This window comes from Littorina saxatilis, linkage group LG1 (assembly GCF_037325665.1).
Source record: "Littorina saxatilis isolate snail1 linkage group LG1, US_GU_Lsax_2.0, whole genome shotgun sequence".
Taxonomy (NCBI): Eukaryota; Metazoa; Mollusca; class Gastropoda; order Littorinimorpha; family Littorinidae; genus Littorina; species Littorina saxatilis.
This window is the reverse complement of record NC_090245.1, coordinates 29,181,510-29,205,044: the sequence shown is the minus strand read 5'-3', so window position 1 is coordinate 29,205,044 and position 23,535 is coordinate 29,181,510. Positions and strand designations below refer to the sequence as shown.

Sequence of the window (23,535 nt, the reverse complement as noted above, 5' to 3'; positions counted from 1 at the left end):
GGCCACTGAGTGGTGACAGCACTACGCGGGGGAGCGTGTCAACTGACTGGAACCGCAGGACACCACGGACACATGGCTCGTGACATGGGGGAGGGGAGGGGGGGGGGGGGGGGGGGGGTGGAGGAGAGGGAGAGGTGGAGGCTGAAACTCGAACCCGAAGCCACCCCGTGATAATGTCAGGGTAGAAATATCACAGATCTAGTCGATAACGATTGTTTGGTACATTCATGCATCATAGTGATTGTTGCCGAGACCAGTAACCGCAGGTCGCTTGAAGATCCACGAGTACTGAATGCTGAAACCAAGTTTCTTTCTGCTTTTGAAGACCCAGGAGCATTGAATTTTGAAACCAAGCATTCGGTCTGCTTTTACAGAACATGGAGTATGCTCCGACTTGAGACCAATAACTGCATGTTGCCGACAGATCGAATGCTGAAACCCAATATTCTTTTCACTTTAAACAAAACTGAGTTTATGCTCTGGTATGTGTCTGTGAGGGACGGACCATGGAGGTAGCAGACATCTTGTTTCAAACACAGACCACCCCCTAGCCCCGCCCGCCCCCCCTCCCCTCCAGTTTGGCAGTTCTTTCTGCCACACAACAGCTTAGAATATAGCAAATGACGGTCGAAGTTAGTGTTCGGCTAATGATCTCTTGAAGCAGACACACACGTCATCCTCAGTAAAGAGTTGTATTGTTACGAGCGTAACGTGTTCTTTTGTTCCCAGTGGCTGTTCATTCAAGCAGAAACAATGGCAGATGAGTTGTATATGGCAAGAGACACGTTACACCCCCAACTGACAGGTTATGTTTTTGAGGTGTGTACTCGCGGTGTCTTCCTGATATTATGTTTCCACCTCTGGCACTAAATCAAAAGAAATGCTTAGGAACAGAGTGCTGTGTGTTGGGAAGAATCAAACGGCTTGTGCTTCTAGGGAGATAGACTATGAGTATCCGTGTATATCAGTTAACAAAACAAAGAACCAGTTATGAACATCAATATGAATACAGTTGTGGACAAGATTACCTCTTCCTACCGACGATTCTGAATACTCTACACATTTTTATCGTCAGCATGAACGCTGCGGAACATTGATCATCAAGAACTAACAGTCTTGTGTGAATTCGTCGACGGCCTAGATCTGAAAAGAAGGAATACATTCTGTTCAACCAATTTGCCAAGGGAAGAAAGCGCAACACATTCACCATGGCATCGCCTCTACTCGGGTGCACTGACTCGGTCATTTCACCCATTGAACAAGTTGGTAAGTACTGCAGTATACAAGAAGAATTATCGAGAAAAAAAAACCACAATTCTCATGACAGCCACAATCACCAGACGGCACTGAAAAATGAAACATGGGATCCGCCAAAAAACACGAACCAAAACTTTAAGCTTACACTGGCGTTGATTGCTCACAACGCGAATAGTCGTCAACTCCGTTTAAAGCTGGACGTTATTAATGATAAATCAGACTTCATGATGTTAGCCAGCATTTGCCATTACAAAAAAGTTATGAATCAGAAAAAGAAGGAGATGGGGAAGCAAAACAAAAAGGGATGAAGAAAAATAGTACTGATCATATTTTTCTCAAATAGCGTTTCTTTGTCACTAATCCAGAAATTATGCCAGTTTGTCCTGACGAAATTGTATTTTTGGGAAATACAATAGCACTTACGTTACTCAATAGTGAATTTTCATGACAAGAAAGAAATAGGTCGAACTGGTCAGTGTAATGCAGTGTTTCTAAAGACGAACACCTGTTTGTCACATGATAAAGGTTGTTATTACAAACAAGCCGATACAGTTCTAACAGACATAGTATCAGCGCTTACCGATCATGGGGTTTTTATGGAGTCTCAGATTAACACATTCCTTTGTCTCTCTTACACACGGGAAGTCTTTGCCACGCCCTTATCTCACACAGAAACGGTATTGCTTACAATGTACTGCAAAAACCACTCGCCAAGACCGCCCCACCCCCCTCCGTTTTAAGACCCCTCCCCCCCTTTAAAGACCCCCTTTTCAAGATTTCAGTTATAACGTCTGTAACTTAAACCTCCATTTTAAGACTTGCTCTCTTTTAAAACCTAATTATTTCAGATTTATTGGAGGTCTTAAAATGGGGTTACACTGTGCGGCTAAGTCTTCAACTTCTGAAGTAACATAATCATAACAGTATCCCATTGCGTCGGTAGTGTTCGACTTATTTCTGTAGGGTGATATTATCAAATACGACGGGGTTTTATTTCCTTTCTTCGCGGTTCTTTTGGAAAAGACTACTAAATCTAACAGCGAGGAAACCAGTCTGTAAGTTTGTGTGTTTCTCTCGTACAACTTCTCATCACAGAAACATGGATTTGTTAAAACTTGTACTTGCTAAAACGTGTTTATATGTTAAAACGTGTGTTGTTAAAATGTAATTTTACCACCGATAAGATTTTAATAAAAAATTTGAACTTGAATGTGTATTTGTTAAAATGTAAATTTACCACCGATAAGATTTTAATAAAAACGTGAAGTCTTCTATTGAATCAATCTGGTTTGAACGGCTCATAACTGTAAATCACGATTTTCTGTGGTTATTAGTGTGTTACGCACCGAACAAAAAAAGCTATAGATAATGGAAAGAATTCCATGAGCTCCAAAGTTGTTTGCAAGATCTTTCGACAGAGGTGAAAGGCATCGGGGGTGTTAAAAAATACCACTGAAAGAATAAAACCGGGACAAAAAATGTCTCATGTTTGTACAAAACGGTTATGTCGCATTTCTTTGCTTAACACCAGATGCACCCTTCTTGCAGAAATCCCCAATTACTTCTTCTCTAACAGGACTAGTAATCAAAGTACACCCTCTAGGCCTGGGGAGAGAGACAGACAGTTATTATTTCAGCACACTGTACATGTCCACAACAGCTTATTTCGAGCCTTTTTTCAGGGCCTACTGAACCGCATAGGAGAGATTTCAAGCAGAAATGATCTCTCGTCAAAAACTATGCGTGAATCTCATCAGAGAAGCGTGCGAAACAAAAAGCACGTCACACGGTCCTGCTGGTTCGGAAGATCTGCCGATCTTGGATCGATGGTAGTGCTATGGTATAAACAGGCCGGGCCATGAACCTGTGATTGTATGGAGATAAGTTTCTACTGGAGAGGGGCGTTAAAGAGGCATCCTCTTTTTTTGTTGTTCAAGATAATACTCGGTTAAACACCTTATCGTGTCTATGTTATTAATTATGTACCGAATGCTGATTGAAATAAAACTTGGCCAAACACTTTATTATGCAAATCTTATTAACTGCCGATTGTGTTGTAAGGTAAGGCTTGATAAACTACTATTTTGATACCGAATGCTACCTCGGTCGCTCTGTTACAGTACTTGCAAAAAAGAAATAACGGTAAATGATAAGTAAATATTATCCAACGAATTTAATTTCGCCGGTTCTGAACATGGCATGACCGTTTTTCTTTTGCAGACGCTTACACTTGGCCCTTTATCCCAGGTTAGCTACCGTCCATTCAGCTACTTTTCACACAGTTGCCTTTTCTTTCATAATCCTGATTTATGGACATCCAAATGTAACAAATTCGCACTGCACAAGTTACACTCCCCGCGAAGACTTCATATTTAATCATTCATATATATAATTCAACCCTACCTTCAGGTAAATTCCAACTTCGCACGGCGCATGACAAAATTAGCGAAGACTGCATCTTTAAATATTCACGATTAGACGCTAAGATTCGTGTAGGTTCAAAGGAGGGAAGAGGAAGAACTCACGTTGCCTTTCTCTGTGTGACACACACCAACAAGGTTTCCAGTTCGGTTTGGTCAGGTCAGGTCTGGTAGCTCTGCACGAAGGCTTTATCTAATTTCTGGTCATGTATTAGAGAAAGAAAAAGTAAAGGCCACAAAACGCATGAAAACAAAAGTTCGAAGAGGAAAATTCAGGACAATTTTCTTCGTTAAAATGAACTGAGTGAAATAAGTTCAATAAACTCCTGGAGGGTTTCAAGAGCAAGAACGTTCCATGTCAACGCTTCGGCGGCTAAAAGATGACACGATCGTTTTACAACCGCGAAAAAAGGAAGTGGAAAGCCAAAGGAAAGAAATAAACAATCTGGAAATGACATCTGCCAAATGAATGGTAATTCAACCTTCACGGTCAGTGTTCCGCAGTCTTCGAATGGTATTCACGAAATGTGATTGTACGAGAGAAAAAAGCTAACTTGTGGTTTGAAACCAAAGCCGTACTCTGTCAAGTGATCTGATTTCAAAGTGTCGTGGTTTCAGCCTTCGCATACGCCTCGCCTGATAATGATAATGGTAAAAACTTTATTCTGTTCGCTGTGAGGTATATTTAGTTTAGAAAACAAGAGGGATAAATCTGTGATGTGTTCTCTCATGACTGATGGTCGCGCAGTTGAAAGTTAAAATGGACGCACACCGAGTTGGTAAGTATGTTTTCCATACAATGTAATAAGAAAATCAAGCAAAGCAACAAGACAAAACATAATAATCAATAATAAAAACAGATAAATACATACAAAAACAGTAGTTCAGTCTGACACGTGTTATAGGCTGGTCTTTTTTGCTTGTTCAGGTTAAATACAAAGCACATTAATTTTAATTCACACTGTTTCCTTCAAAGTGAGGATTTTTGTTTTGTACTTTTCGTTTCGTTTTGTTGTTGTTTTTGTGTGTTTTTTGTGTGTGAGTGTGGGTTATTGTTTTGCTTTGTGTTTTTTTAAATTTTATTTGTATGGGGGGGGGGGGGGGCTAACCACCGACTAAGCAACTAAACAAAGACACACAACCGAGCGGTGCCACTGGTGAGAGACGCCCAAACAAGAAGTCAATCACTGTAAAGCCATGGGACCACATAAAGTGCCACAGAAAGAGTATCGCTGTCAATACCGGAACGGGTCTCTGTCACGCTTCAGCGTACTGATGTCACGCTCCAATGAGGAACCAAACCAACATGAAACAGGCATCCTGGAATTCACAAAGACATTGGACATGTTGATCAAGGGTTTGCCTAGCACCGACTTGCCCACCTACATGTAGAGACGAAGATCAGAGGTTTAGGGACATTGTCTTTTGATTGGAAATGAGGAGTACCGTAACTGTACGATTATAAGTCCGTCAACACAACTCAAAGAGTCAATGCTACTCTAACAACTCCATTTCCCAAGCTGTATCGCAAATCTTAATTGATTTTCTTTATTTTATGTGTTCATGTATTCCTTCCTTCTGTACTGCCACGTATGCTGTTGATTATTTCATCAAAGAAATGTCGGGTGTTTTTTGGGGTCAGAATTTGTGGTAACGCTTTTGCATGTTCCTCCAAATCGTTGTCGGGCTCAATGACTTAATTAAAAAAACAACAACATATATATATAACAACACCGAGTGTCAGTAAAATGTTTACATGAATAAAGATACAACGTTTATAACGTTCTTAATCTTTTTCTAACGTAAGTATCTTATTAAAGAAGAAACCTAAGGCAGAAAAGCAAATTTCTTTTTTTCTCTCATCTTTTTCGATGACGATCAGCGTTACCTATTGTTCTGACCAGCAGCAGTGTCGTCTCAAATTTAGAATTATTCCGAGGACTGTTAAGTCTTACTTCCAAAGTAAGACAGCAGATGGGTTCCAAAAAATGTTGCCAAGTAAAGACCCTCATTTCCTAAATCTCAGCTTCGTGAAAGCTGGCTTTTACTCAGACTAATTAGGTGACACTTGATGATTAAGCTCTTCTTTTCCGTCAACTGTTCCATACAAGGAACAAAAAGGAAGGCAAGAAAAGCAGACACGCTGTACTCTCTACCTCCACGAACGGGTATTGGTAAACCTTGTACTGAAACTAATTTTCTTTTGAGAGAAACGTGTCATTTTCAAGGTCGGGCACTAATCGGATGAAGAAAAGTGAAGTACTCTTTACAGCCAATCCCCTTTCAAGATATCCTAGCTTTCTTCTAACGATGGCGGCTTTAGCTATTATAAGTCTCGACCAGGCTGTGTCAAAGAACAGGGCAGATGCGTGTTGGAGAAAGGCATGGATGATGGGTACTCCGGTTTACACGACAAAGGCAAGGCTCTAACAATGGGGTAGTCTGTCTTAAAGACCTGTTGGCTTAGAAATCAAGATTCAAGGCCAGAATGATAGGTTTCGCTTTCCAAGTCCCCATGCGCCCTTTGTCCACAGAAAAAAAGGATGCAGATGTTCACACATGTATTTAAGGTAAAGGAGCAGACGAGAGGCGTTTAGAAGGAAAAGACAAGGTGTATATATATACACAGTGACAGTATCATGCATGGTACTGATTTGGGTTGTTTGTTTGATTACTTGCTTGGTTGGTCCTCAGCATTTTATCTGCGTCTACATTTTTTGTTTATGGTAAAAAAACAAAAAACTGGACTGAATGGATTGAATACCATGAATACTAAGCTCAAATGGCGGTACATGAATCACCGTTGTCAAGGAAAACAATGCCTCCATTTCTACCTCCTCTCATCCAATCTTCCCATCCTTCGCATTTTCTCACATTTTCTCACATTTATTTACGAACAACACAAGTGTTCCACAAGAACAGGGAAGGGCATAGATAAGACGGCTTACTAGCGCCAAAACTAAAAATTAGTAATTAACCCGTGAAAGTTACTAATTTTCACGAGAAAATTACAATTCTGACGGGAAAATTACTAATTTTCACGTGTTAATTACTAATTTTCTAGTGTTAATAACTAATTTTCAAGTGTTAATGTCTAATTTTCAGTTTTGGCTCGCTTCCTGACGGCTTACTAGTGCCAAAACTAAAAATTAGTAATTTTCACGCGTTAATTACTAATGTTCTTGTACCTCGTGACTGTGGGGGCTCAATGCGCATGCGCGACTGTTTCACCTGCCAGAGCAAAACATCCTTCGATTCGAAACTTTTCTGGTCCATAGTTCTTTAATTAGATGTAAATTAACACTAAGAGCTGAGCGCATGTGTAGATAACCGTGACATACAACTGTCTGTCCGAAAACTTGTTGAATAACGAATTCTATCGAAAGATATTTGTGAAAGTGTGTGAGTCTCGATGAAGAGATCCGTCTGCTAGTCGTCAGACCTTTTGCACATGTCCGACCGGCCGCCATTTTTCCTCTCTCGGTTCGAACATTTTCGGATCGATTGTCCTTCCCTAATACACTTTTAAGCAAATGTATGAGTGTGGTAGTGGAAACAAATATGAAGTACAGCTGTCTGCCTGACAACTTGTCGAATAAGGAATTATATTGAAAGATATCTGTGAAAGTGTGAGACCACAGCCGATCAAAAGTCCGTCTGCTACGAACAGCTTCGTTTCGAAAGTTTTCAGGGTCGATTATTCTTTTCTAAGATACCCAAAACAACGTTTAGGATAGCGCTATTGCAGAAAACAGTGACATGCATCTTCCCGTCGAATTACTTTCTCGATAAGGCCTTCTATTAAAAGATATTTTAGAAATAGTGTGAGAGTGATGTTTGCCGGGCGTTGAAGCCTCTCAGTGCGGACTCTTAAAATCCGACTACTGTGACCGAAAACGAGGCAAAAATGAAAATTAGTAATTAACACTGTTAATTACTAATTTTCACGTGAAAACGATAACCCTAGGTTTTGGCACAAGTAAGCCGTCATACATAGAAGGGTCCATTCTCGCCTTAACAATTCACTGACCAAGCGAACGGAGTCTATGATGATTTAACGAGGCATACAATGTCTTTGGCAGAGTGCTTTAAACAGGAACCGAAGTTGCCTGAGAGGTTAAGGTCATGCCTGATTATGGCAAAGTGTCGGTATTATAGCTATTCACATATATGGTAGTGATGTTGCTATGTAATGTGTGTGTCGTTACCGCCCAACGTGTTAAGTGTTTTTAGAGATCTGAAATAATTTGAATACACGCACAAACGTGTTATTCTGTCCACAAAAATTAAAATATCATTTAGTCATGTTCGCACTTCCATCGCCATTGACCTTTTAATTGGAACCGTGTGAAAAGAGAGAGAGAGAGAGAGAGAGAGAGAGAGAGAGAGAGAGAGAGAGAGAGAGAGAGAGAGAGAGACAGACAGACAGACAGACAGAGACAGAGATAGACAGACAGAGACAGAGATAGAGAGAGACAGACAGAGACAGAGAGCATATGCGTAACACTAACAACACCTTGAAACTTTGACACAACCTTCCATTCAGATCTATGTCATCATGTCAGTGAAGAAATCTCCTCCGAAAACGGCGTATGGCTGCCTAAATGGCGGGGTGAAAAACGGTCATACACGTAAAATTCCACTCGTGAAAAAAACACGAGTGTACGTGGGAGTTTCAGCCCACGAACGCAGAAGAAGAAGAAGAAGAAGTGAAGAAATCGACAATCGCACAAAATAAGTAATGGTTCTTCATCACGTCGATGCCTTCTTACATTTGACTTAGCATGAAAAGAGCAGTTACACACTAATCAACCTGTCTAAGTCCCTGCAAATACTTCACTGAATTATTTAACTAAATATACCTACAAAAAAATCATTCTCGTTGTATTACCTAAAACCATAACAAGCAAATAAGCGATACTGCACGGCTTCTGAACCAACTCATCACATCTTCCAACAAACAACGCCTTTATTGCAACTCAGTTTTAGACTCTCCGTGTCCATGCACCCACTAATATGCTACTTTTAAGCAGAATCTGGTCGAATGTGTGACCAAGCGATGTAATGTACATCCAGCCCGAGGTACATTTCTAACACTCTTCCATAAATCGTTCTCATCTAAAATAACAACGGTTAGGCACAGGCCGGCAGAAATCCAATCTAGCGGTACACTAGTCAGCCAAGTTGATTGCAGGTCGTTAAAATGGATAGGTAGCCTCCTCTACACTAGCGTCCACGTCTAAAATAATCCCTTTGCTATATGGAGCCATGCAATATGATCCACAGAAAGATTAGACCTACTGGGTCGTGGATTCTTTAGGGTCTCCAACTAACAAGATCGTTTGAACGCCTGGCCAAAATCCTGCGGCTCGCACTCTAAAGCTTATTGTTCAATCTGTGTCGGCATATTACTTCTGGCAATGAGTGCGCACCCCGGCCAAGTTTGTCAGGCTACGAGGTTGTGGTCATTTGACTAAATGTCTGCAAATTGGTGCTAAGGTCTTCTATTTTGTGCCATGGTGGCCGGCGATTAAACAAAGCACAGTGCGGCCATGTGTGGATGAGAAGGGACTCAAACATTGTGTCAAGAGAACAGACACATTGTTTAACAATGATGGGGTGTTCATGTTTGATTCCTTTATCGACTGGCGGTGGATAAAGTTGGGAGATCTTCTTGTGGTTGTTGGACAATGCATGTTTAATATCCGACCTTGACCCATGAGCAAAACAACGGAGGAATAAACCCACCCAATCATGGCCACATATCACTGAACTAACAGTTTTTCAGTGCTGGCAAGAGAATCTGTAGCACGTACATCCGAAGTTATCTCTATCGTTTGTTGTGACGTTTGAAGAATAATCAGAACCGGCCAAACTGGGGGGGATGATTATGGACGAGCCCAAGTCGGCCATCAAGCATGAGGGTAAGAACATATTTCCGTCGAAGCAAACAAGTGGTTTTTTCCCCTCAATGTCATAAACGATCAACAATATGTGTTTATGAAATGGAAGTCTTTGCCTTGGTATCGTATGGAATAAATACTTCAAGGCTAGTTTTTGTGACTGAAGTCACAGCGGAAAGCTGTTCCCTAAGCTTATCACCAAGTGGTGATAATGGCCACTGCACTCTTCAAGTCTTAATCATTCCAAATGGTATTTTGCTTACTCAATGCAGTCTTCATCAGTATGGTGAAGTGTTGTGCCAACAAAGCACAAGTCCAACTCATTAAAAAAAAAAAGCCATCGAGGCATTTGCTAAGAGCAACACCATACTGCTGGCGACATGCAATGTAAGTCAACAGCGGATGTTTAAACAACGTCAGCTGAATCCACACACCACAATAATATCACACAAAGAGTCAATGCGCTCAGGTTCCAAAACCCTCAGAGATATTCAGTTAATCTTCTCAAACACATCAAGAGCAAACCGTTAACTTCCAGTCAGAAAATGGCAATGGGTCTCTTTGTCAAAGTGTAAGACTTGTGGTCGCTCACAGAACTGACGACATGGAAAACGGGTGTCTTCTGCAAGGTTTATGATCCGAGTAAGTTACAGCCGTGGTCCAGTGCTGAATATTTAGACCAAAAATATATTCTGTCTGTCCGAGGAAGCGTTAATATCGGGTGTTGGTTGACAACTCCCTTTGTGTCATTACTACGAAATGTGAACTGTTAATGACTGTGCATTACTAATTGCGAATATGGTGTATGTGACCTGCAGTGTACACTAAAACCAGAAGTGTTCCAATGTGAACACACTTCTTGTAACCACGTGTGAGCACTGTGTCAGATACTATATAATTATACTTGCAAAAGTAGCACACATTGTAAACGCTGTAACATTGTAACAGCAGGAGTTAATGTTAAATAACCTGCCTCACTGATTCGATGGCTGTATTTTACAAATGACCGTTGACTATGCCGACATAAACAGCTCTTGAAACTGATTCGTGAATGGCGCTATTAAGGCGAAAATTACATTAGATAAAATAAACACCAATGAATTGCGATCAACATTTTGAAAAGAGAATTGTGTACAACTTACTTACTTCTTTAATGATAAATATACCATTCACAGCAGCAACATTTCTCATTTGGGGAATCGTTAAAATAAGGAGATGAAAGGCGCACAATACGTATAGTTATTAAACTGAGTGCTGACTGTACATGTATTTAAAAGAAGACAACACCAACTCTTATTCTCTGGAACTATTGATTGTTAACACTGAGCTGGGGCTAAACTTTTAAATATTGCTTGGGTCTATAACACCAACCGCATGTTTCTGATCAAAGCCTGAGTTTCTGATACAATGCGTATTCTCACAAAAAGGTTAGAGCGTGGTCAACTGTTATAACTACAATTAATGCGAGCAAAGGTCTAGGGAGCCAAGCATATGGAACTGCAGTGAGGGGTATGCACCAATTAGCCCAGGAGCGAGGAAGACTTTGTCATAACGTCAACGACAGATTGTCGTTCTTAATCCCTGGCGACGCTATTATGTACTACGCAGAAACTTTGATGAGAGTGAATAGATTTCACACTGAATGGACCTGTATTCTTTTACAAGTGCATACAGTACTTAATAGCGTACAAACAACAAAAAACCGATGAAAGTGAATTGATTTGACACTTTTAGCTGTTTTCTTTTATAAGTGTCCTAAGTGATTGGCCACATGGAAATATATAGTATACCCACAATCCTTGATGAAAGTGAATTGAGGTAACGCTGAGTGAACCTGTTTTCTCACAATAGCGACGTGGAAAAATAGTAACTAGAACACCTGATGACAGTGAATTGATTTCACACTGATTGGAATCGTGTTCATCGTTAAGTTTTAATAGTGATTGGAAGTTTCTTCATTTTCGCTGTTTACAAGTGGTCTCCCTTGGGTATGTTGTGCGTGTGTGTTTTGCAGCGAAAGCTGTAAAACCACAAACATGTGAGGTGGGGCCCGTTTTATGTTTATTAGCGCATATGACGTGTTTATGTTTTAGGGTCCGTTTTATGTCTATTAGCGCGTATGACATGTTTATGATTTTTACCTTTCTTCCGGTCATGTAATTATTGCGATCGAACCGTAATATATTTGTTGCTTGTGGGAAACAAACCTGAAAGAAGATCCTGTACAGTCGTCCACTTCGTCAAAACGGCTAAGGTCACGTTCACCACAACAGACCTGAGCAGAATTGTACACAGCATCTTTTGATTTGGACAATAAATTCACCATGGACTTCGAGCTGCTGCTTTCTTTAAAAAAAAAATAAAAAAAAATTCTCTGCACAATTTTTTTTTTTTAATCTCTGCCACACCAACGTTCTCAAGAGTTTTCCTTTCTTTGGCATGCAAGCTGCGCAAAGAACAGCTTGCCTTGAACTCCTTTCACCATCTCTTCCACCATCTTTTCTCCTCCAGGCAACTACTTTATTATGGACTCGGAGCAGCTGGTGTGCAACCCGTTCCACGACCTGCAGTCCGAGGTGATGTCCGAGGCTCAGAAGAAGAACTCCCTGACGGAGAAGCTGACCAGTGTCAAGAACAATGTGTGCGAGAACCACTTCGCCATGGAGCGGGCCTCCCTCGAGAGGAACAAGACCTCCACCCTCAAGCACATCCACGACAACTCCAGCAAACTCAGATATGAGGTCAGTGGTGTTCGTGGGTCGGGGTGGGGTGGGGGGTTTGGTGAGGTGAGGGGTGTGGTGTGGTGGTGGTGGTGGTGGGCAGCAGTAAGTGGGGGGGGGGGGGGGAGAGAGAGAGAGAGAGAGAGAGAGAGAGAGAGAGAGAGAGAGAGAGAGAGAGAGAGAGTCGTCGCCATTTTGCAGTTAACTAACGCCAATTCTGATGACCACAAAAACTATCTGGCAAAGGCAAACCCTCACAAATTGAGTGATGACAAAAGCAAGACGTATAAGAGCAATAATTAACTATGGGATATTCTTCTCCTTCAGGTCAAGCTGCTGGACCTGGACCGCCAGAAGCACCGCATCGAGGTCAAAAAGCGTGTGATGCCGGAGCGCGACTACAGCTTCGAGGAGACGCAGATCACCAACACGGAGAAACGCCTTGGAGCCAACATCGCCTCCTTCTACCTGGAGAGGAGGATGAAGTACCCCATGAGACTCAAGTCCGTCACTGAGCGACATCTCCACCACGCCCATAGTGAACCAAGCTAGGCAGGCCCTCAAACTGCAGGACCTCAGCAAGGTCGAAGAACCTACTAGAAGCGAGCGAGCGCACACGGCCAAGACGACGATCTCTTCCGTCATGTCTCCCGCAAGCCCGATGCGGCTGCCCAATAAGTTCAACAGAAGGAACTCCCGCTCTGCCCCGCTGGTGTCGCAGAGTTACAGCGGGGCCATGAACAGGGATGAAGCGCGGCTTCCAGCTGTAGCTGACAGTCAGGAACAGAGGGGGGTTAAGCCCGCCCATGTCAAGTTTATGTTCAAGGACCCTCTGAAGATCCTGACCACCAAGGATAAAGACACTGACGACAGTGCTTCCACGCGGAGTCATGCCTACACCTACCACCCTGGGATGGAACACGACAGGGAGAGGTTTAACTCCTTCTTCTTGGAGTCTTCGGACGATGAGGATGACCCTTACCTCCCAGACCACATCGACCTGCGAGCTCTGCTGTTTGACCGGGAGGGGCGGAGGGACGAGGCGGTGTCCATGAAATCCGTGACGCACGGGAATCACGTGCCCACTCCCATCCTGCGCCGCTCCAACATGTACGCCCCCAAGTTCACACAGGAGCTCATTCAGCAGGAGAACGATCAGGTAAGGGGAGAGAGAGAGAGAGAGAGAGAGAGAGAGAGAGAGAGAGAGAGAGAGAGAGAGAGAGAGAGAGAGAGAGAGAGAGAGAGAGAGAGAGAGAGAGAGAGAGAGAGGCGAAGGGACAGGCAATTAGATATATATCGAGAGAGAGTGTGTGTGTACATGTGACAGAGGGTAAGAGACAGAGGCACAGAAAGGGAGATTTCCTTCTGAACGTTCTAAGTATTTTATTGCATTTTTTATCTTTGATTAGATTCTTGCTGCAAGCCTATAGATGCATTTGATTGCATAGCATTGTATTGAATTGTATTGAATTGTCTTGTATTGTACTGAATCGTATTGACTCGTATTGTATCGTATCACACTGTATTGTATTGTACTGTATTGTATTGTATCGCACTGTTCGCACTGTATCATACTGTATCACAGGTGCAAGGCAAGGTGGACCGCTTCCTGCAAGAACTCCATGATCATGCCAACCGCCAATACGACTCGGACAGCGACATAGAAGACGAAGGCGTGTTCGCCCAACACCGCCTCCCACCCAGGCCCGCCACCGTACACGTTCCCCCCATCTACACCACCAAGCCCTCTCTCTCCACCACCCTCACCACAGACGACGACAACTCCACGAGCACGTGCGCCGGACGCCGCAAGAAGCTGGAACAGAACAAGACCCCCAGGATCCCCAAAGACGCCTGGAAGTACATCCGAGGACGGAGCAAGGACAGGTCTTTACGCGGAACCTACACGGCCGAGGATCTGGTTCTTCAGACCTTGACGGGAGTGCCGCTGAGCCGGTCTCTGACTGCGAGGATCCCTCTCCACTCGGCCGGGCGCGCCATGAGGCACACAGCCACGTTCAAGATGCGTAAGGTGGTGGAGCGGCTGGTGAACGACCGCACCAAGTACCAGCAGCACGAGATTGAGGAGCTCAAGACAAAGATGGAGTCCGGCATGGACCTGGCCACATCCGCTGCCACCCTCACCCCGGGCCCGGGAGGCATACCGTCAAGAAACCCGTCCCGGATGGAGCCCATGAGGTCGCTCAGTCTCGCTAACGCTTAACGGATGATTTAGTGATTCTGGCATTTATTACTTCTCCAAAAACCCATGCTTGATGCTGTGATGTTGGACAATGCTCGTTCAAAAAGTTCAGTCTTGGAAACGGATTACGGCTGATTGTGTGACTGTTTTTGTTTTCCCTTTCTCGGGAGACCAGTGGTTGATGCTGTGATGTTAGTCTTTTGCTCTTTCAAAAAGTCCAAGACTAATGCAGTGACATTAGTATTCGCTTTCTAAAATCGTCAAGCAGCGGCCTGGTGAGGTGATGATTTTCTTCGCTTCCTCGACAAACCACACACACACACACACACACAAACCAATGGCTGCTTTCTTGAACTGTCATCATCTGGATTGAAGACTGAACTTTTTGTGATGCATTCAACGATAAAGTTGAATCAGAAGAGACCAAAAAAAATTAAAAGCGAACTGTGATAAATTGATGCAATTCATTGTCATTTTGCTCTCCGTGATGTGATTTGACTGTGATTAATGTAAACAAAAGCGTGCTTTAATACTGCTGACCAATTTTCCTCCGAAAACGGCGTATGGCTGCCTAAATGGCGGGGTAAAAAACGGTCATGCACGTAAAATTCCACTCGTGCAAAAAACACGAGTGTGCGTGGGAGTTTCAGCCCACGAACGCAGAAGAAGAAGAAGAAGCTGACCAATTGTTCTTCTTATTCTGCTCAAATATTTGTTGAATTTTTCTTGATTTGTCCAGTTGGATCTTGAGTGTTTGAGTTTTCCAATTCTTTCTTCCTTTTTATATTTAGTCAAGTTTTGACTAAATATTTTAACATCGAGGGGGAATCGAAACGAGGGTCGTGGTGTATGTGCGTGTGTGTGTGTGTGTGTGTGTGTGTGTGTGTGTGTGTGTGTGTGTGTGTGTGTGTCTGTCTGTCTGTGTGTGTGTGTGTGTAGAGCGATTCAGACTAAACTACTGGACCGATCTTTATGAAATTTGACATGAGAGTTCCTGGGTATGAAATCCCCATACGTTTTTTTCATTTTTTTGATAAATGTCTTTGATGACGTCATATCCGGCTTTTCGTGAAAGTTGAGGCGGCACTGTCACGCTCTCATTTTTCAACCAAATTGGTTGAAATTTTGGTCAAGTAATCTTCGACGAAGGCCGGGGTTTGGTATTGCATTTCAGCTTGGTGGCTTAAACACTAATGAGTGAGTTTGGTCATTAAAAATCTGAAAATTGTAAAAAAAAATATTTTTTTATAAAACGATCCAAATTTACGTACATCCTATTCTTTATCATTTTCTGATTCCAAAAATATATAAATATGTTATATTTGGATTAAAAACAAGCTCTGAAAATTAAAAATATAAAAATTATTATCAAAATTAAATTGTCCAAATCAATTTAAAAACACCTTCATCTTATTCCTTGTCGGTTCCTGATTCCAAAACCATATAGATATGATATGTTTGGATTAAAAACACGTTCAGAAAGTTAAAACGAAGAGAGGTACAGAAAAGCGTGCTATCCTTCTCAGCGCAAGTACTACCCCGCTCTTCTTGTCAATTTCACTGCCTTTGCCGTGCGCGGTGGACTGACGATGCTACGAGTATACGGTCTTGCTGCGTTGCATTGCGTTCAGTTTCATTCTGTGAGTTCGACAGCTACTTGACTAAATATTGTATTTTCGCCTTACGCGACTTGTTATATTTAGTCAAGTTTTGACTAAATATTTTAACATCGAGGGGGAATCGAAACGAGGGTCGTGGTGTATGTGCGTGTGTGTGTCTGTGTGTGTGTGTGTGTAGAGCGATTCAGACTAAACTACTGGACCGATCTTTATGAAATTTGACATGAGAGTTCCTGGGTATGAAATCCCCGAACGTTTTTTTCATTTTTTTGATAAATGTCTTTGATGACGTCATATCCGGCTTTTCGTGAAAGTTGAGGCGGCACTGTCACGCCCTCATTTTTCAACCAAATTGGTTGAAATTTTGGTCAAGTAATCTTCGACGAAGCCCGGGGTTCGGTATTGCATTTCAGCTTGGTGGCTTAAAAATTAATTAATGACTTTGGTCATTAAAAATCTGAAAATTGTAAAAAAAAATAAAAATTTATAAAACGATCCAAATGTACGTTTATCTTATTCTCCATCATTTGCTGATTCCAAAAACATATAAATATGTTATATTCGGATTAAAAACAAGCTCTGAAAATTAAATATATAAAAATTATTATCAAAAATTTTTTTTCGAAATCAATTCAAAAACACTTTCATCTTATTCCTTGTCGGTTCCTGATTCCAAAAATATATAGATATGATATGTTTGGATTAAAAACACGCTCAGAAAGTTAAAACGAAGAGAGGTACAGAAAAGCGTGCTATCCTTCTTAGCGCAACGAATACCCCGCTCTTCTTGTCAATTCCACGTGCACTGCCTTTGCCACGGGCGGTGGAGTGACGATGCTACGAGTATACGGTCTTGCTGCGTTGCGTTGCATTCAGTTTCATTCTGTGAGTTCGACAGCTACTTGACTAAATATTGTATTTTCGCCTTACGCGACTTGTTTTCGTTTTTCGGCGGGGAAGAGAGGGGAGAAAAAGTATCAATCACAAAGACAAAACTATTCGGCATTTTGCTCTCGTCACAACAAAATAACGACAACTGAGCTGAGAAATTACAAAAACAAAATCAGCGTATCTCGGTATCATCAGAAAAAGAAAAACGTCCATGAAAACAATTGTGATTTGTCCGTGAAAAAGGTTCACGGCCTACTAATTTTGCATACAGAGAGAAGAAAGAAAACTCTCATACTGTAGCAGAAGTTCACGTGCGTTATTGGGATCACAGAGCTACACCGCCACCCAATCACCGATCAAGATCTGTGGCCTGAGTACCCAAGTTCTTGACACTTGCACGTGAATATCAAGATGGGGAAGTGTTGATAATGAAATTATACCAATATTATTTATAGGTTGTTCGCTCACTGAGTGGATACGCTGTTTGTGGTTTACTGCTGCACGAAATCGCTTTGAACTTGTGCCGACGAGAGGAAACTATACCATGTACTATGCGAATAACATATGTGTTGTGTTTCACACAGATTTGAAATAAAGTATGTGATCGATAGTCTGGGATTGTGGAGAGAGAGTGGAAGAAAGAGACAGACAGACAGAAAGTGTGGGAGAGAGAGAGAGAGAGAGAGAGAGAGAGAGAGCATGGAGAGTGTGTGTGTGTGTGTGTGTGTGCATGTGCGTGTGTGAGGTAGAGAGAAAGTTTTTGTATTTGACAGAAAGAGGTTGACAGATTTTATTCATGGGCTTTGTGATACTAAATCTTTGATTGTAATTCATACTCGAAACTTGTGATGTGTAAGGCCGCACGGGGTTAATCGTTTAGTTGTGATGTTGACATACCCAAAGTGTCACCCTTTGACAGTACGAAACTAACAAGTCGTAAATCTGACGCATTGCGATTTTTAAGACAAATTAATCACTTCGTGAACAGTGCACTTTATTCGAATGATAATCGCTTATGCCAATCTGAAAACGATAAATTCTGGATTTGACTTCATTCTGTTGTCGTTTAGCCCCACATCTGACATCACTTTCACAAAATACTTACGACAAAATCTCGAAAGAGATGATATGTGCGCGTAAAAAAAACCACAGCCCTTCGATGCACGTTTTTAAATTTCACCCGAAAATTGTTCTACGAATAAACTGCACTATCATTTTCGTTTAGGGAAACGTTTTGTTTTGTTAATTTGGAATACTGACGCATTTCCTTCGCGTCTGTTCCATTTTGTGCAGAGTTTGCATTAGCCTACACACACTTTATGTATGTGAATAACCGCGCAAAAAAAGAAAAAGTATGAAGTAACACTAAACGTACGCTAAAATGTGTGGTTATTGTTGCAAGATAGGAGGGTAATGCGTGTGTGTTTCAAAAGACCGTTCGTGTTTAATTCAACTTCATGCAGCTCAATCTATTGCAATGCCATTGGAGAAACAACTGCGTGTTGCCTTTTGACAATAAAATCCAAAAACATGTATAACTGTTTGTTTGATTTCAAAAGTGGTGGATAGAATGATCTGCATTCTTTTCAACTGGCCCAAACCAGCATTCAAACAAAGAAACAAATAAAGAAACATTTAACACACAAATACACACACACACACCATTTCCCGCCAACGGCATCCCCCCACCCACCCCACCACCTTCCTTCTTTCCACTACCACCCTCATTCCTTCTCTCAATTATTAGGCAATCTAACGATACACTTCACAAGTTCACTAACCATGTAATCTACAGCCACTCGCCATCTTCAGGCCTCAGGCTCAGGGATAATAAAAATTAAAATGTTAACAAAACCCGGCTCGTCACTGAAGCGACCGAGGTTCACCAAGTGAACAAATGTTCGGACGACAATCGTGATACGGCCTTTGGCAGATTTTATTTGCTACAACCCGTGATAGTCAAATACTGTTAGCAGCATAGGGTTACAGCGAGCACCTCGGGCTGCACTGCAATACGGTTACGGGGCGCTTTCCACACATGTGGAGACAGAAAAATAGTCGTATCCTCCAGTCCAACCGATGACAGCCAAACATTGTTTGCATCACCGGCCATCGATGAGTACCTCAGACTACAGGACAGAGCTATTGCTGTGACAGTGATACAAAGTCCTACCCTCCGGCAAACACAACGACAAGTCAGTAGACCATGCCTCCAACAGAGCATTACGTTGTCGTGTGTCATCTTCAAGCCCAATCAACCCTGAAGCGCATCATTGAGACATCGTCAATGACCACGCATCCACACTACACCCCAACGAACAAAGAGGATTCAATGTCCTGGCGGGTCGCTATGGCAACTACACTCCCCGTCGTGGAGACAACTTAAGTCAATAATTTTCGCTGTCAGAGGGGACATCTTCCGACCAGTGTTAGCCCGTGGCTGCAGAAATCACCTCGTTGACTGTGTAACTAGCTATAATTATGTGTAACATAACACAAAGGACTGCAAACTCAACGGACATGCTCGAGTACAATCACCCTGATAAGTTGAAGAGTCTGAATCAGACTGTAAAAACATATCTATGGTGTCTGACTGAATTGCCTTGCGTCCAGTTGGTTTCTCCTTGACATTGAAGTCAACAGCATGCATGTCGCAGACAAGACAAAACTGCATGGTGTATATCGCCACTATAACGAAGCAGCTGGAGCCGACAACATGCCGAGGACCTCGGGATACTGTTGAAGACGGCTGATGCCTCGGAGTATGTTGATGTTGATTTTGAGAAGTCAAGGTGTTCAGAAAGAAAAGCCACAAGACAGTTTGAAGGCCTTGGGGGGGGGGGGGGGGGGGGGGGCCTTTATAGGGGTACATTTTCTCGCTCATCGGAATGAGACGCTGAAAGGATGGTTTGGAACACAACCATTAGCTTCATTTTGAAAAACCCTCCGGCAAGGGGTGCACAGTTGGTGTGGCTTAGAAACTCCTCCGGATTTTTTTCTCAAGAAAATTGCCCATAATTATGCGTATCTTGTTTAACAGTTTCTAAAGGAGATTCGTCGATTCAATTTCATATGGTTTGTTAAGCAATTAGGCGACACTGCTGCCGGCCTTTAGAAATTGAACATCCGTTTCCGTGTGAATAAAATGTATACCATAAATGAGATTTAATTATCCCCCTTCGGTCTCCATCCCACTCTTTCCTTTCCTCTCTCTCTCCCACCCCACCCCCACTATTGGCACAATTTTTTAAACTCTGGAATCGACTGAATGAGACAAATGAAAACTTGAACTAAATGTCACCGTAACGGAAAAACTGGTGCGGCTGCACTTGTATGTTGCAAAATACGCTGGTAAACATTTTATTTCGCTTATCTAGGGTAACCAATCCTCTCAACACTTGTTGAAACATGATCATTCTTTGATCAAATAAAAGAACGCTTGTCTCTCAAAACAATCGTGAGCTGCATGCAATTCCTGCATTTAATTAGTTCTTGTCTCGAAGCAGTGAGCATACAGTCTATGAAGTTAATTCGTACTGGCAATATTACATCAACCTGGCTCGACAAGCGCGTAATCGGATTAACCACACGCGGACGAAGCGTGCAAACAATGATCACATGACACTATTTTGAGTGTGAAGACGGGTGGTGGGGAAGGGGGAAAGTGTTGCATGGTGGCTGGCCTTTCTTGTGTTCATCTTAATATGGCAGCCCCCCCCCCACCCCCCTCTCAAACTTACTTGCTTCTTACCTAAAAAAAAAAGTTACGATCAAGGACACGTGGTATTCGCCTCTCCTCCTCCAACCTTGAACTCGCGGTGTGCACCCCATCCCGCCTCCTCGAGAGTTCCCGCCTCAAATTCCCCATCCATATGTTCTCGACCACCATCCACTCCCAACCCCCTGGAATTACTATTAAAAACTTGTGGTTATAACACGCTCCCCTCACCTAAAGTTCTCCTGCCTCCAAACCCCACTGCATAATTTAGCGACTCACACTACCCTTCAGTTTTTCGAACCACTTTTCTCCTCCACACCCACCCCGTCTCTCCCTTCCCCACTGCGTTCAATCACTATCATCCTTGATCTCAAGTGCTATTCAGTCACGGGTGGGTGGAATGCCGGTGAGGGGGAGAGGAGGAGGCTGAATGGGAACAGGGAGAAGAAGTGTGATAAACAGTTGCCTCATCTTTGACACCTCTCTGTCAAAAGTTGCAGCCTGTCGTTATTTAACTCGGCTGAATACAGCTCAGAATTGAATTTTCTTTTCTTTATTTGGTGTTTAACGTCGTTTTCAACCATTCAAGGTTATATCGCGACGGGGAAAGGGGGGAGATGGGATAGGGGAAAGGGGGGAGATGGGATAGAGCCACTTGTTAATTGTTTCTTGTTCACAAAAGCACTAATCAAACAAGAAGAGCAAACGCTCGATCGAGTCACTTTCGCAGTTCTGAATATTATATGAGGCATCAGATGGACAGGAAGAAATTGCTATTCACAACACAATGAGTCACGTTCACATAAAATTTGAGCCCGGTCACTTTTATAGTTTCCGAGAAAAGCCCAACGTTAAGTTGTGTGTTGCCGAACAGAAAAGGCTAGTTATCTCCCTTGTTTTTCTGATAACGTTCGTAAAAGGCTACAGATGTAAATACTTTGATGTAAAGAATAATCCTACAAAGTTTCAATCACATCCGATGAACTTTGTCAAAGATATAAAATGTCTAATTTTTCCTTTGACGCTGACCTGTGACCTTGAAAAAGGTCAAAGGTCAACGAAACCATCGTTAAAGTGTAGAGGTCATTGGAGGTCACGACTAAACAAAATATGAGCCCGATCGCTTTGATAGTTTCCGAGAAAAGTCCAACGTTAAGGTGGTGTCTACGGACGGCCGGCCGGCCGGACGGCCGGCCGGACAGACTAACACTGACCGATTACATAGAGTCACTTTTTCTCAAGTGACTCAAAAATTGCTCATGGGGCTTGCAACGTAGTACAATATATGACCTTACTGGGAGAATGCAAGTTTCCAGTACAAAGGACTAACATTTCTTACATACTGCTTGACTAAAATCTTTACAAACATTGACTATATTCTATACAAGAAACACTTAACAAGGGTAAAAGGAATGTTGGGATTTCCCTCCCTGTTCCTCTCCAGCTGTAATAAAAATCTTCACTAATATTTTCACACACTTTTCTTTCCTTATTCAAGTTTTTGTTTGTTTGCTTGTTGGTTTGTGTGTGGTTTTTTTAAAAATATTTAAAATCTCCTTTCCCTGGGGTTATGACTTGCAAAACAAAAGAAAAAAATAACAAGAAGCACAAATGCCTTGCATTTGGTTTGATTGAAAGCCTTAATCATCGCTTAACAGACGAGACCAAACGTCAAATCTAAATCTAGACAGAATTATTTTTTTTCGATAACCGAATTTTAATGTTATCACGTCGTCATCACGGCATACATTTTTCAATCGCAGATATTTACTAAAGCTCTTTTTTTTAAACTCTGGAATTGACGTCGACATGTCAAGCGATAACGGTGTATCAAACTGCTGTCTTTTAAGTAATCCAGCAAAGACTGCAGAACTTTTAAACAGCATTTTTGAAAACGACCTGAAAATGTCGTCATATCTTGCGTGCGACATAATGTTCGGTAATTAACGGTTATTTCAAGTTAAAAACAAAATTTACATGTACAAGGATCTACTTCATCTAGGGAACCACGTGACACATTCTGTGTTCAAAATTTGTGAAGAAATCACGAACCACGAATGCGCTACCAAGTGTTGAAATTATGTCGTCAACATTTTTTGAGATCTTGCGTGCGACTCCATAATCTTGCATTCAACACAAAATGTCACTACCTTATCGAGTTTAATGGGAAAACTAACTATTTGTTGTCTTAGTTTAAGCTTCTTAATTATAAGCGCAATAAAACCGAACTTCCAAGATGAATTTTAATTGAGGATAGCGAAAGAGCGGGTACGCAAGTCGACCTTAAAGCAAAAAAATGATAACACGAGCGTTTGTCGTGATGTCTTGCGTGCAACACATTCTCAACAAGTCGCGTAAGGCGAAATTACTACATTTAGTCAAGCTGTCGAACTCACGGGATGAAACTGAACGCACTGTATTTATTCATAAAGACAGTACAGCTTCGTCAATCCCCGCGTGAAGGAAATCGCTCACCTTCCACGTGCAAAACGTAGTGATATTGACACGCCAGATTAGCGCGGTAGCGTATTGCGCTAAGCAGAAAAGCGCGCTTTTCTGTATTCTTGTTAACTTTCTGAGCTTGTTTTGAATACAACCTATCATATCTATATGTTTTTGGAATCAGGAAATGATCACGAATAAGATGACATCATTTTTGGATCGATTTTTTACATTTTAATCCTAAGACTAATTATTCTATTTTCGTAAATTGTGATCACATTTTAAGAGTAAACATGTCATATGTATGTATTTTTAGATTCAGAATGTGATGAAGAATACGATGCAATCAATTTTAAATCTGT

The 23,535-nt window shown here is 42.0% G+C and overlaps 1 protein-coding gene and 1 pseudogene across 1 annotated transcript in view; one reads left to right on the top strand and one right to left on the bottom strand.

Annotated features, from left to right (window-relative positions):
* Nucleotides 1–23,535, bottom strand: part of LOC138966514 (RING finger and SPRY domain-containing protein 1-like) — a 52,554-nt gene that overhangs the window by 10,471 nt on the left and 18,548 nt on the right. The gene's annotated exons all lie outside the window — the stretch shown is intronic.
* LOC138966264 (uncharacterized) lies at nt 887–17,623 on the top strand (annotated as a pseudogene).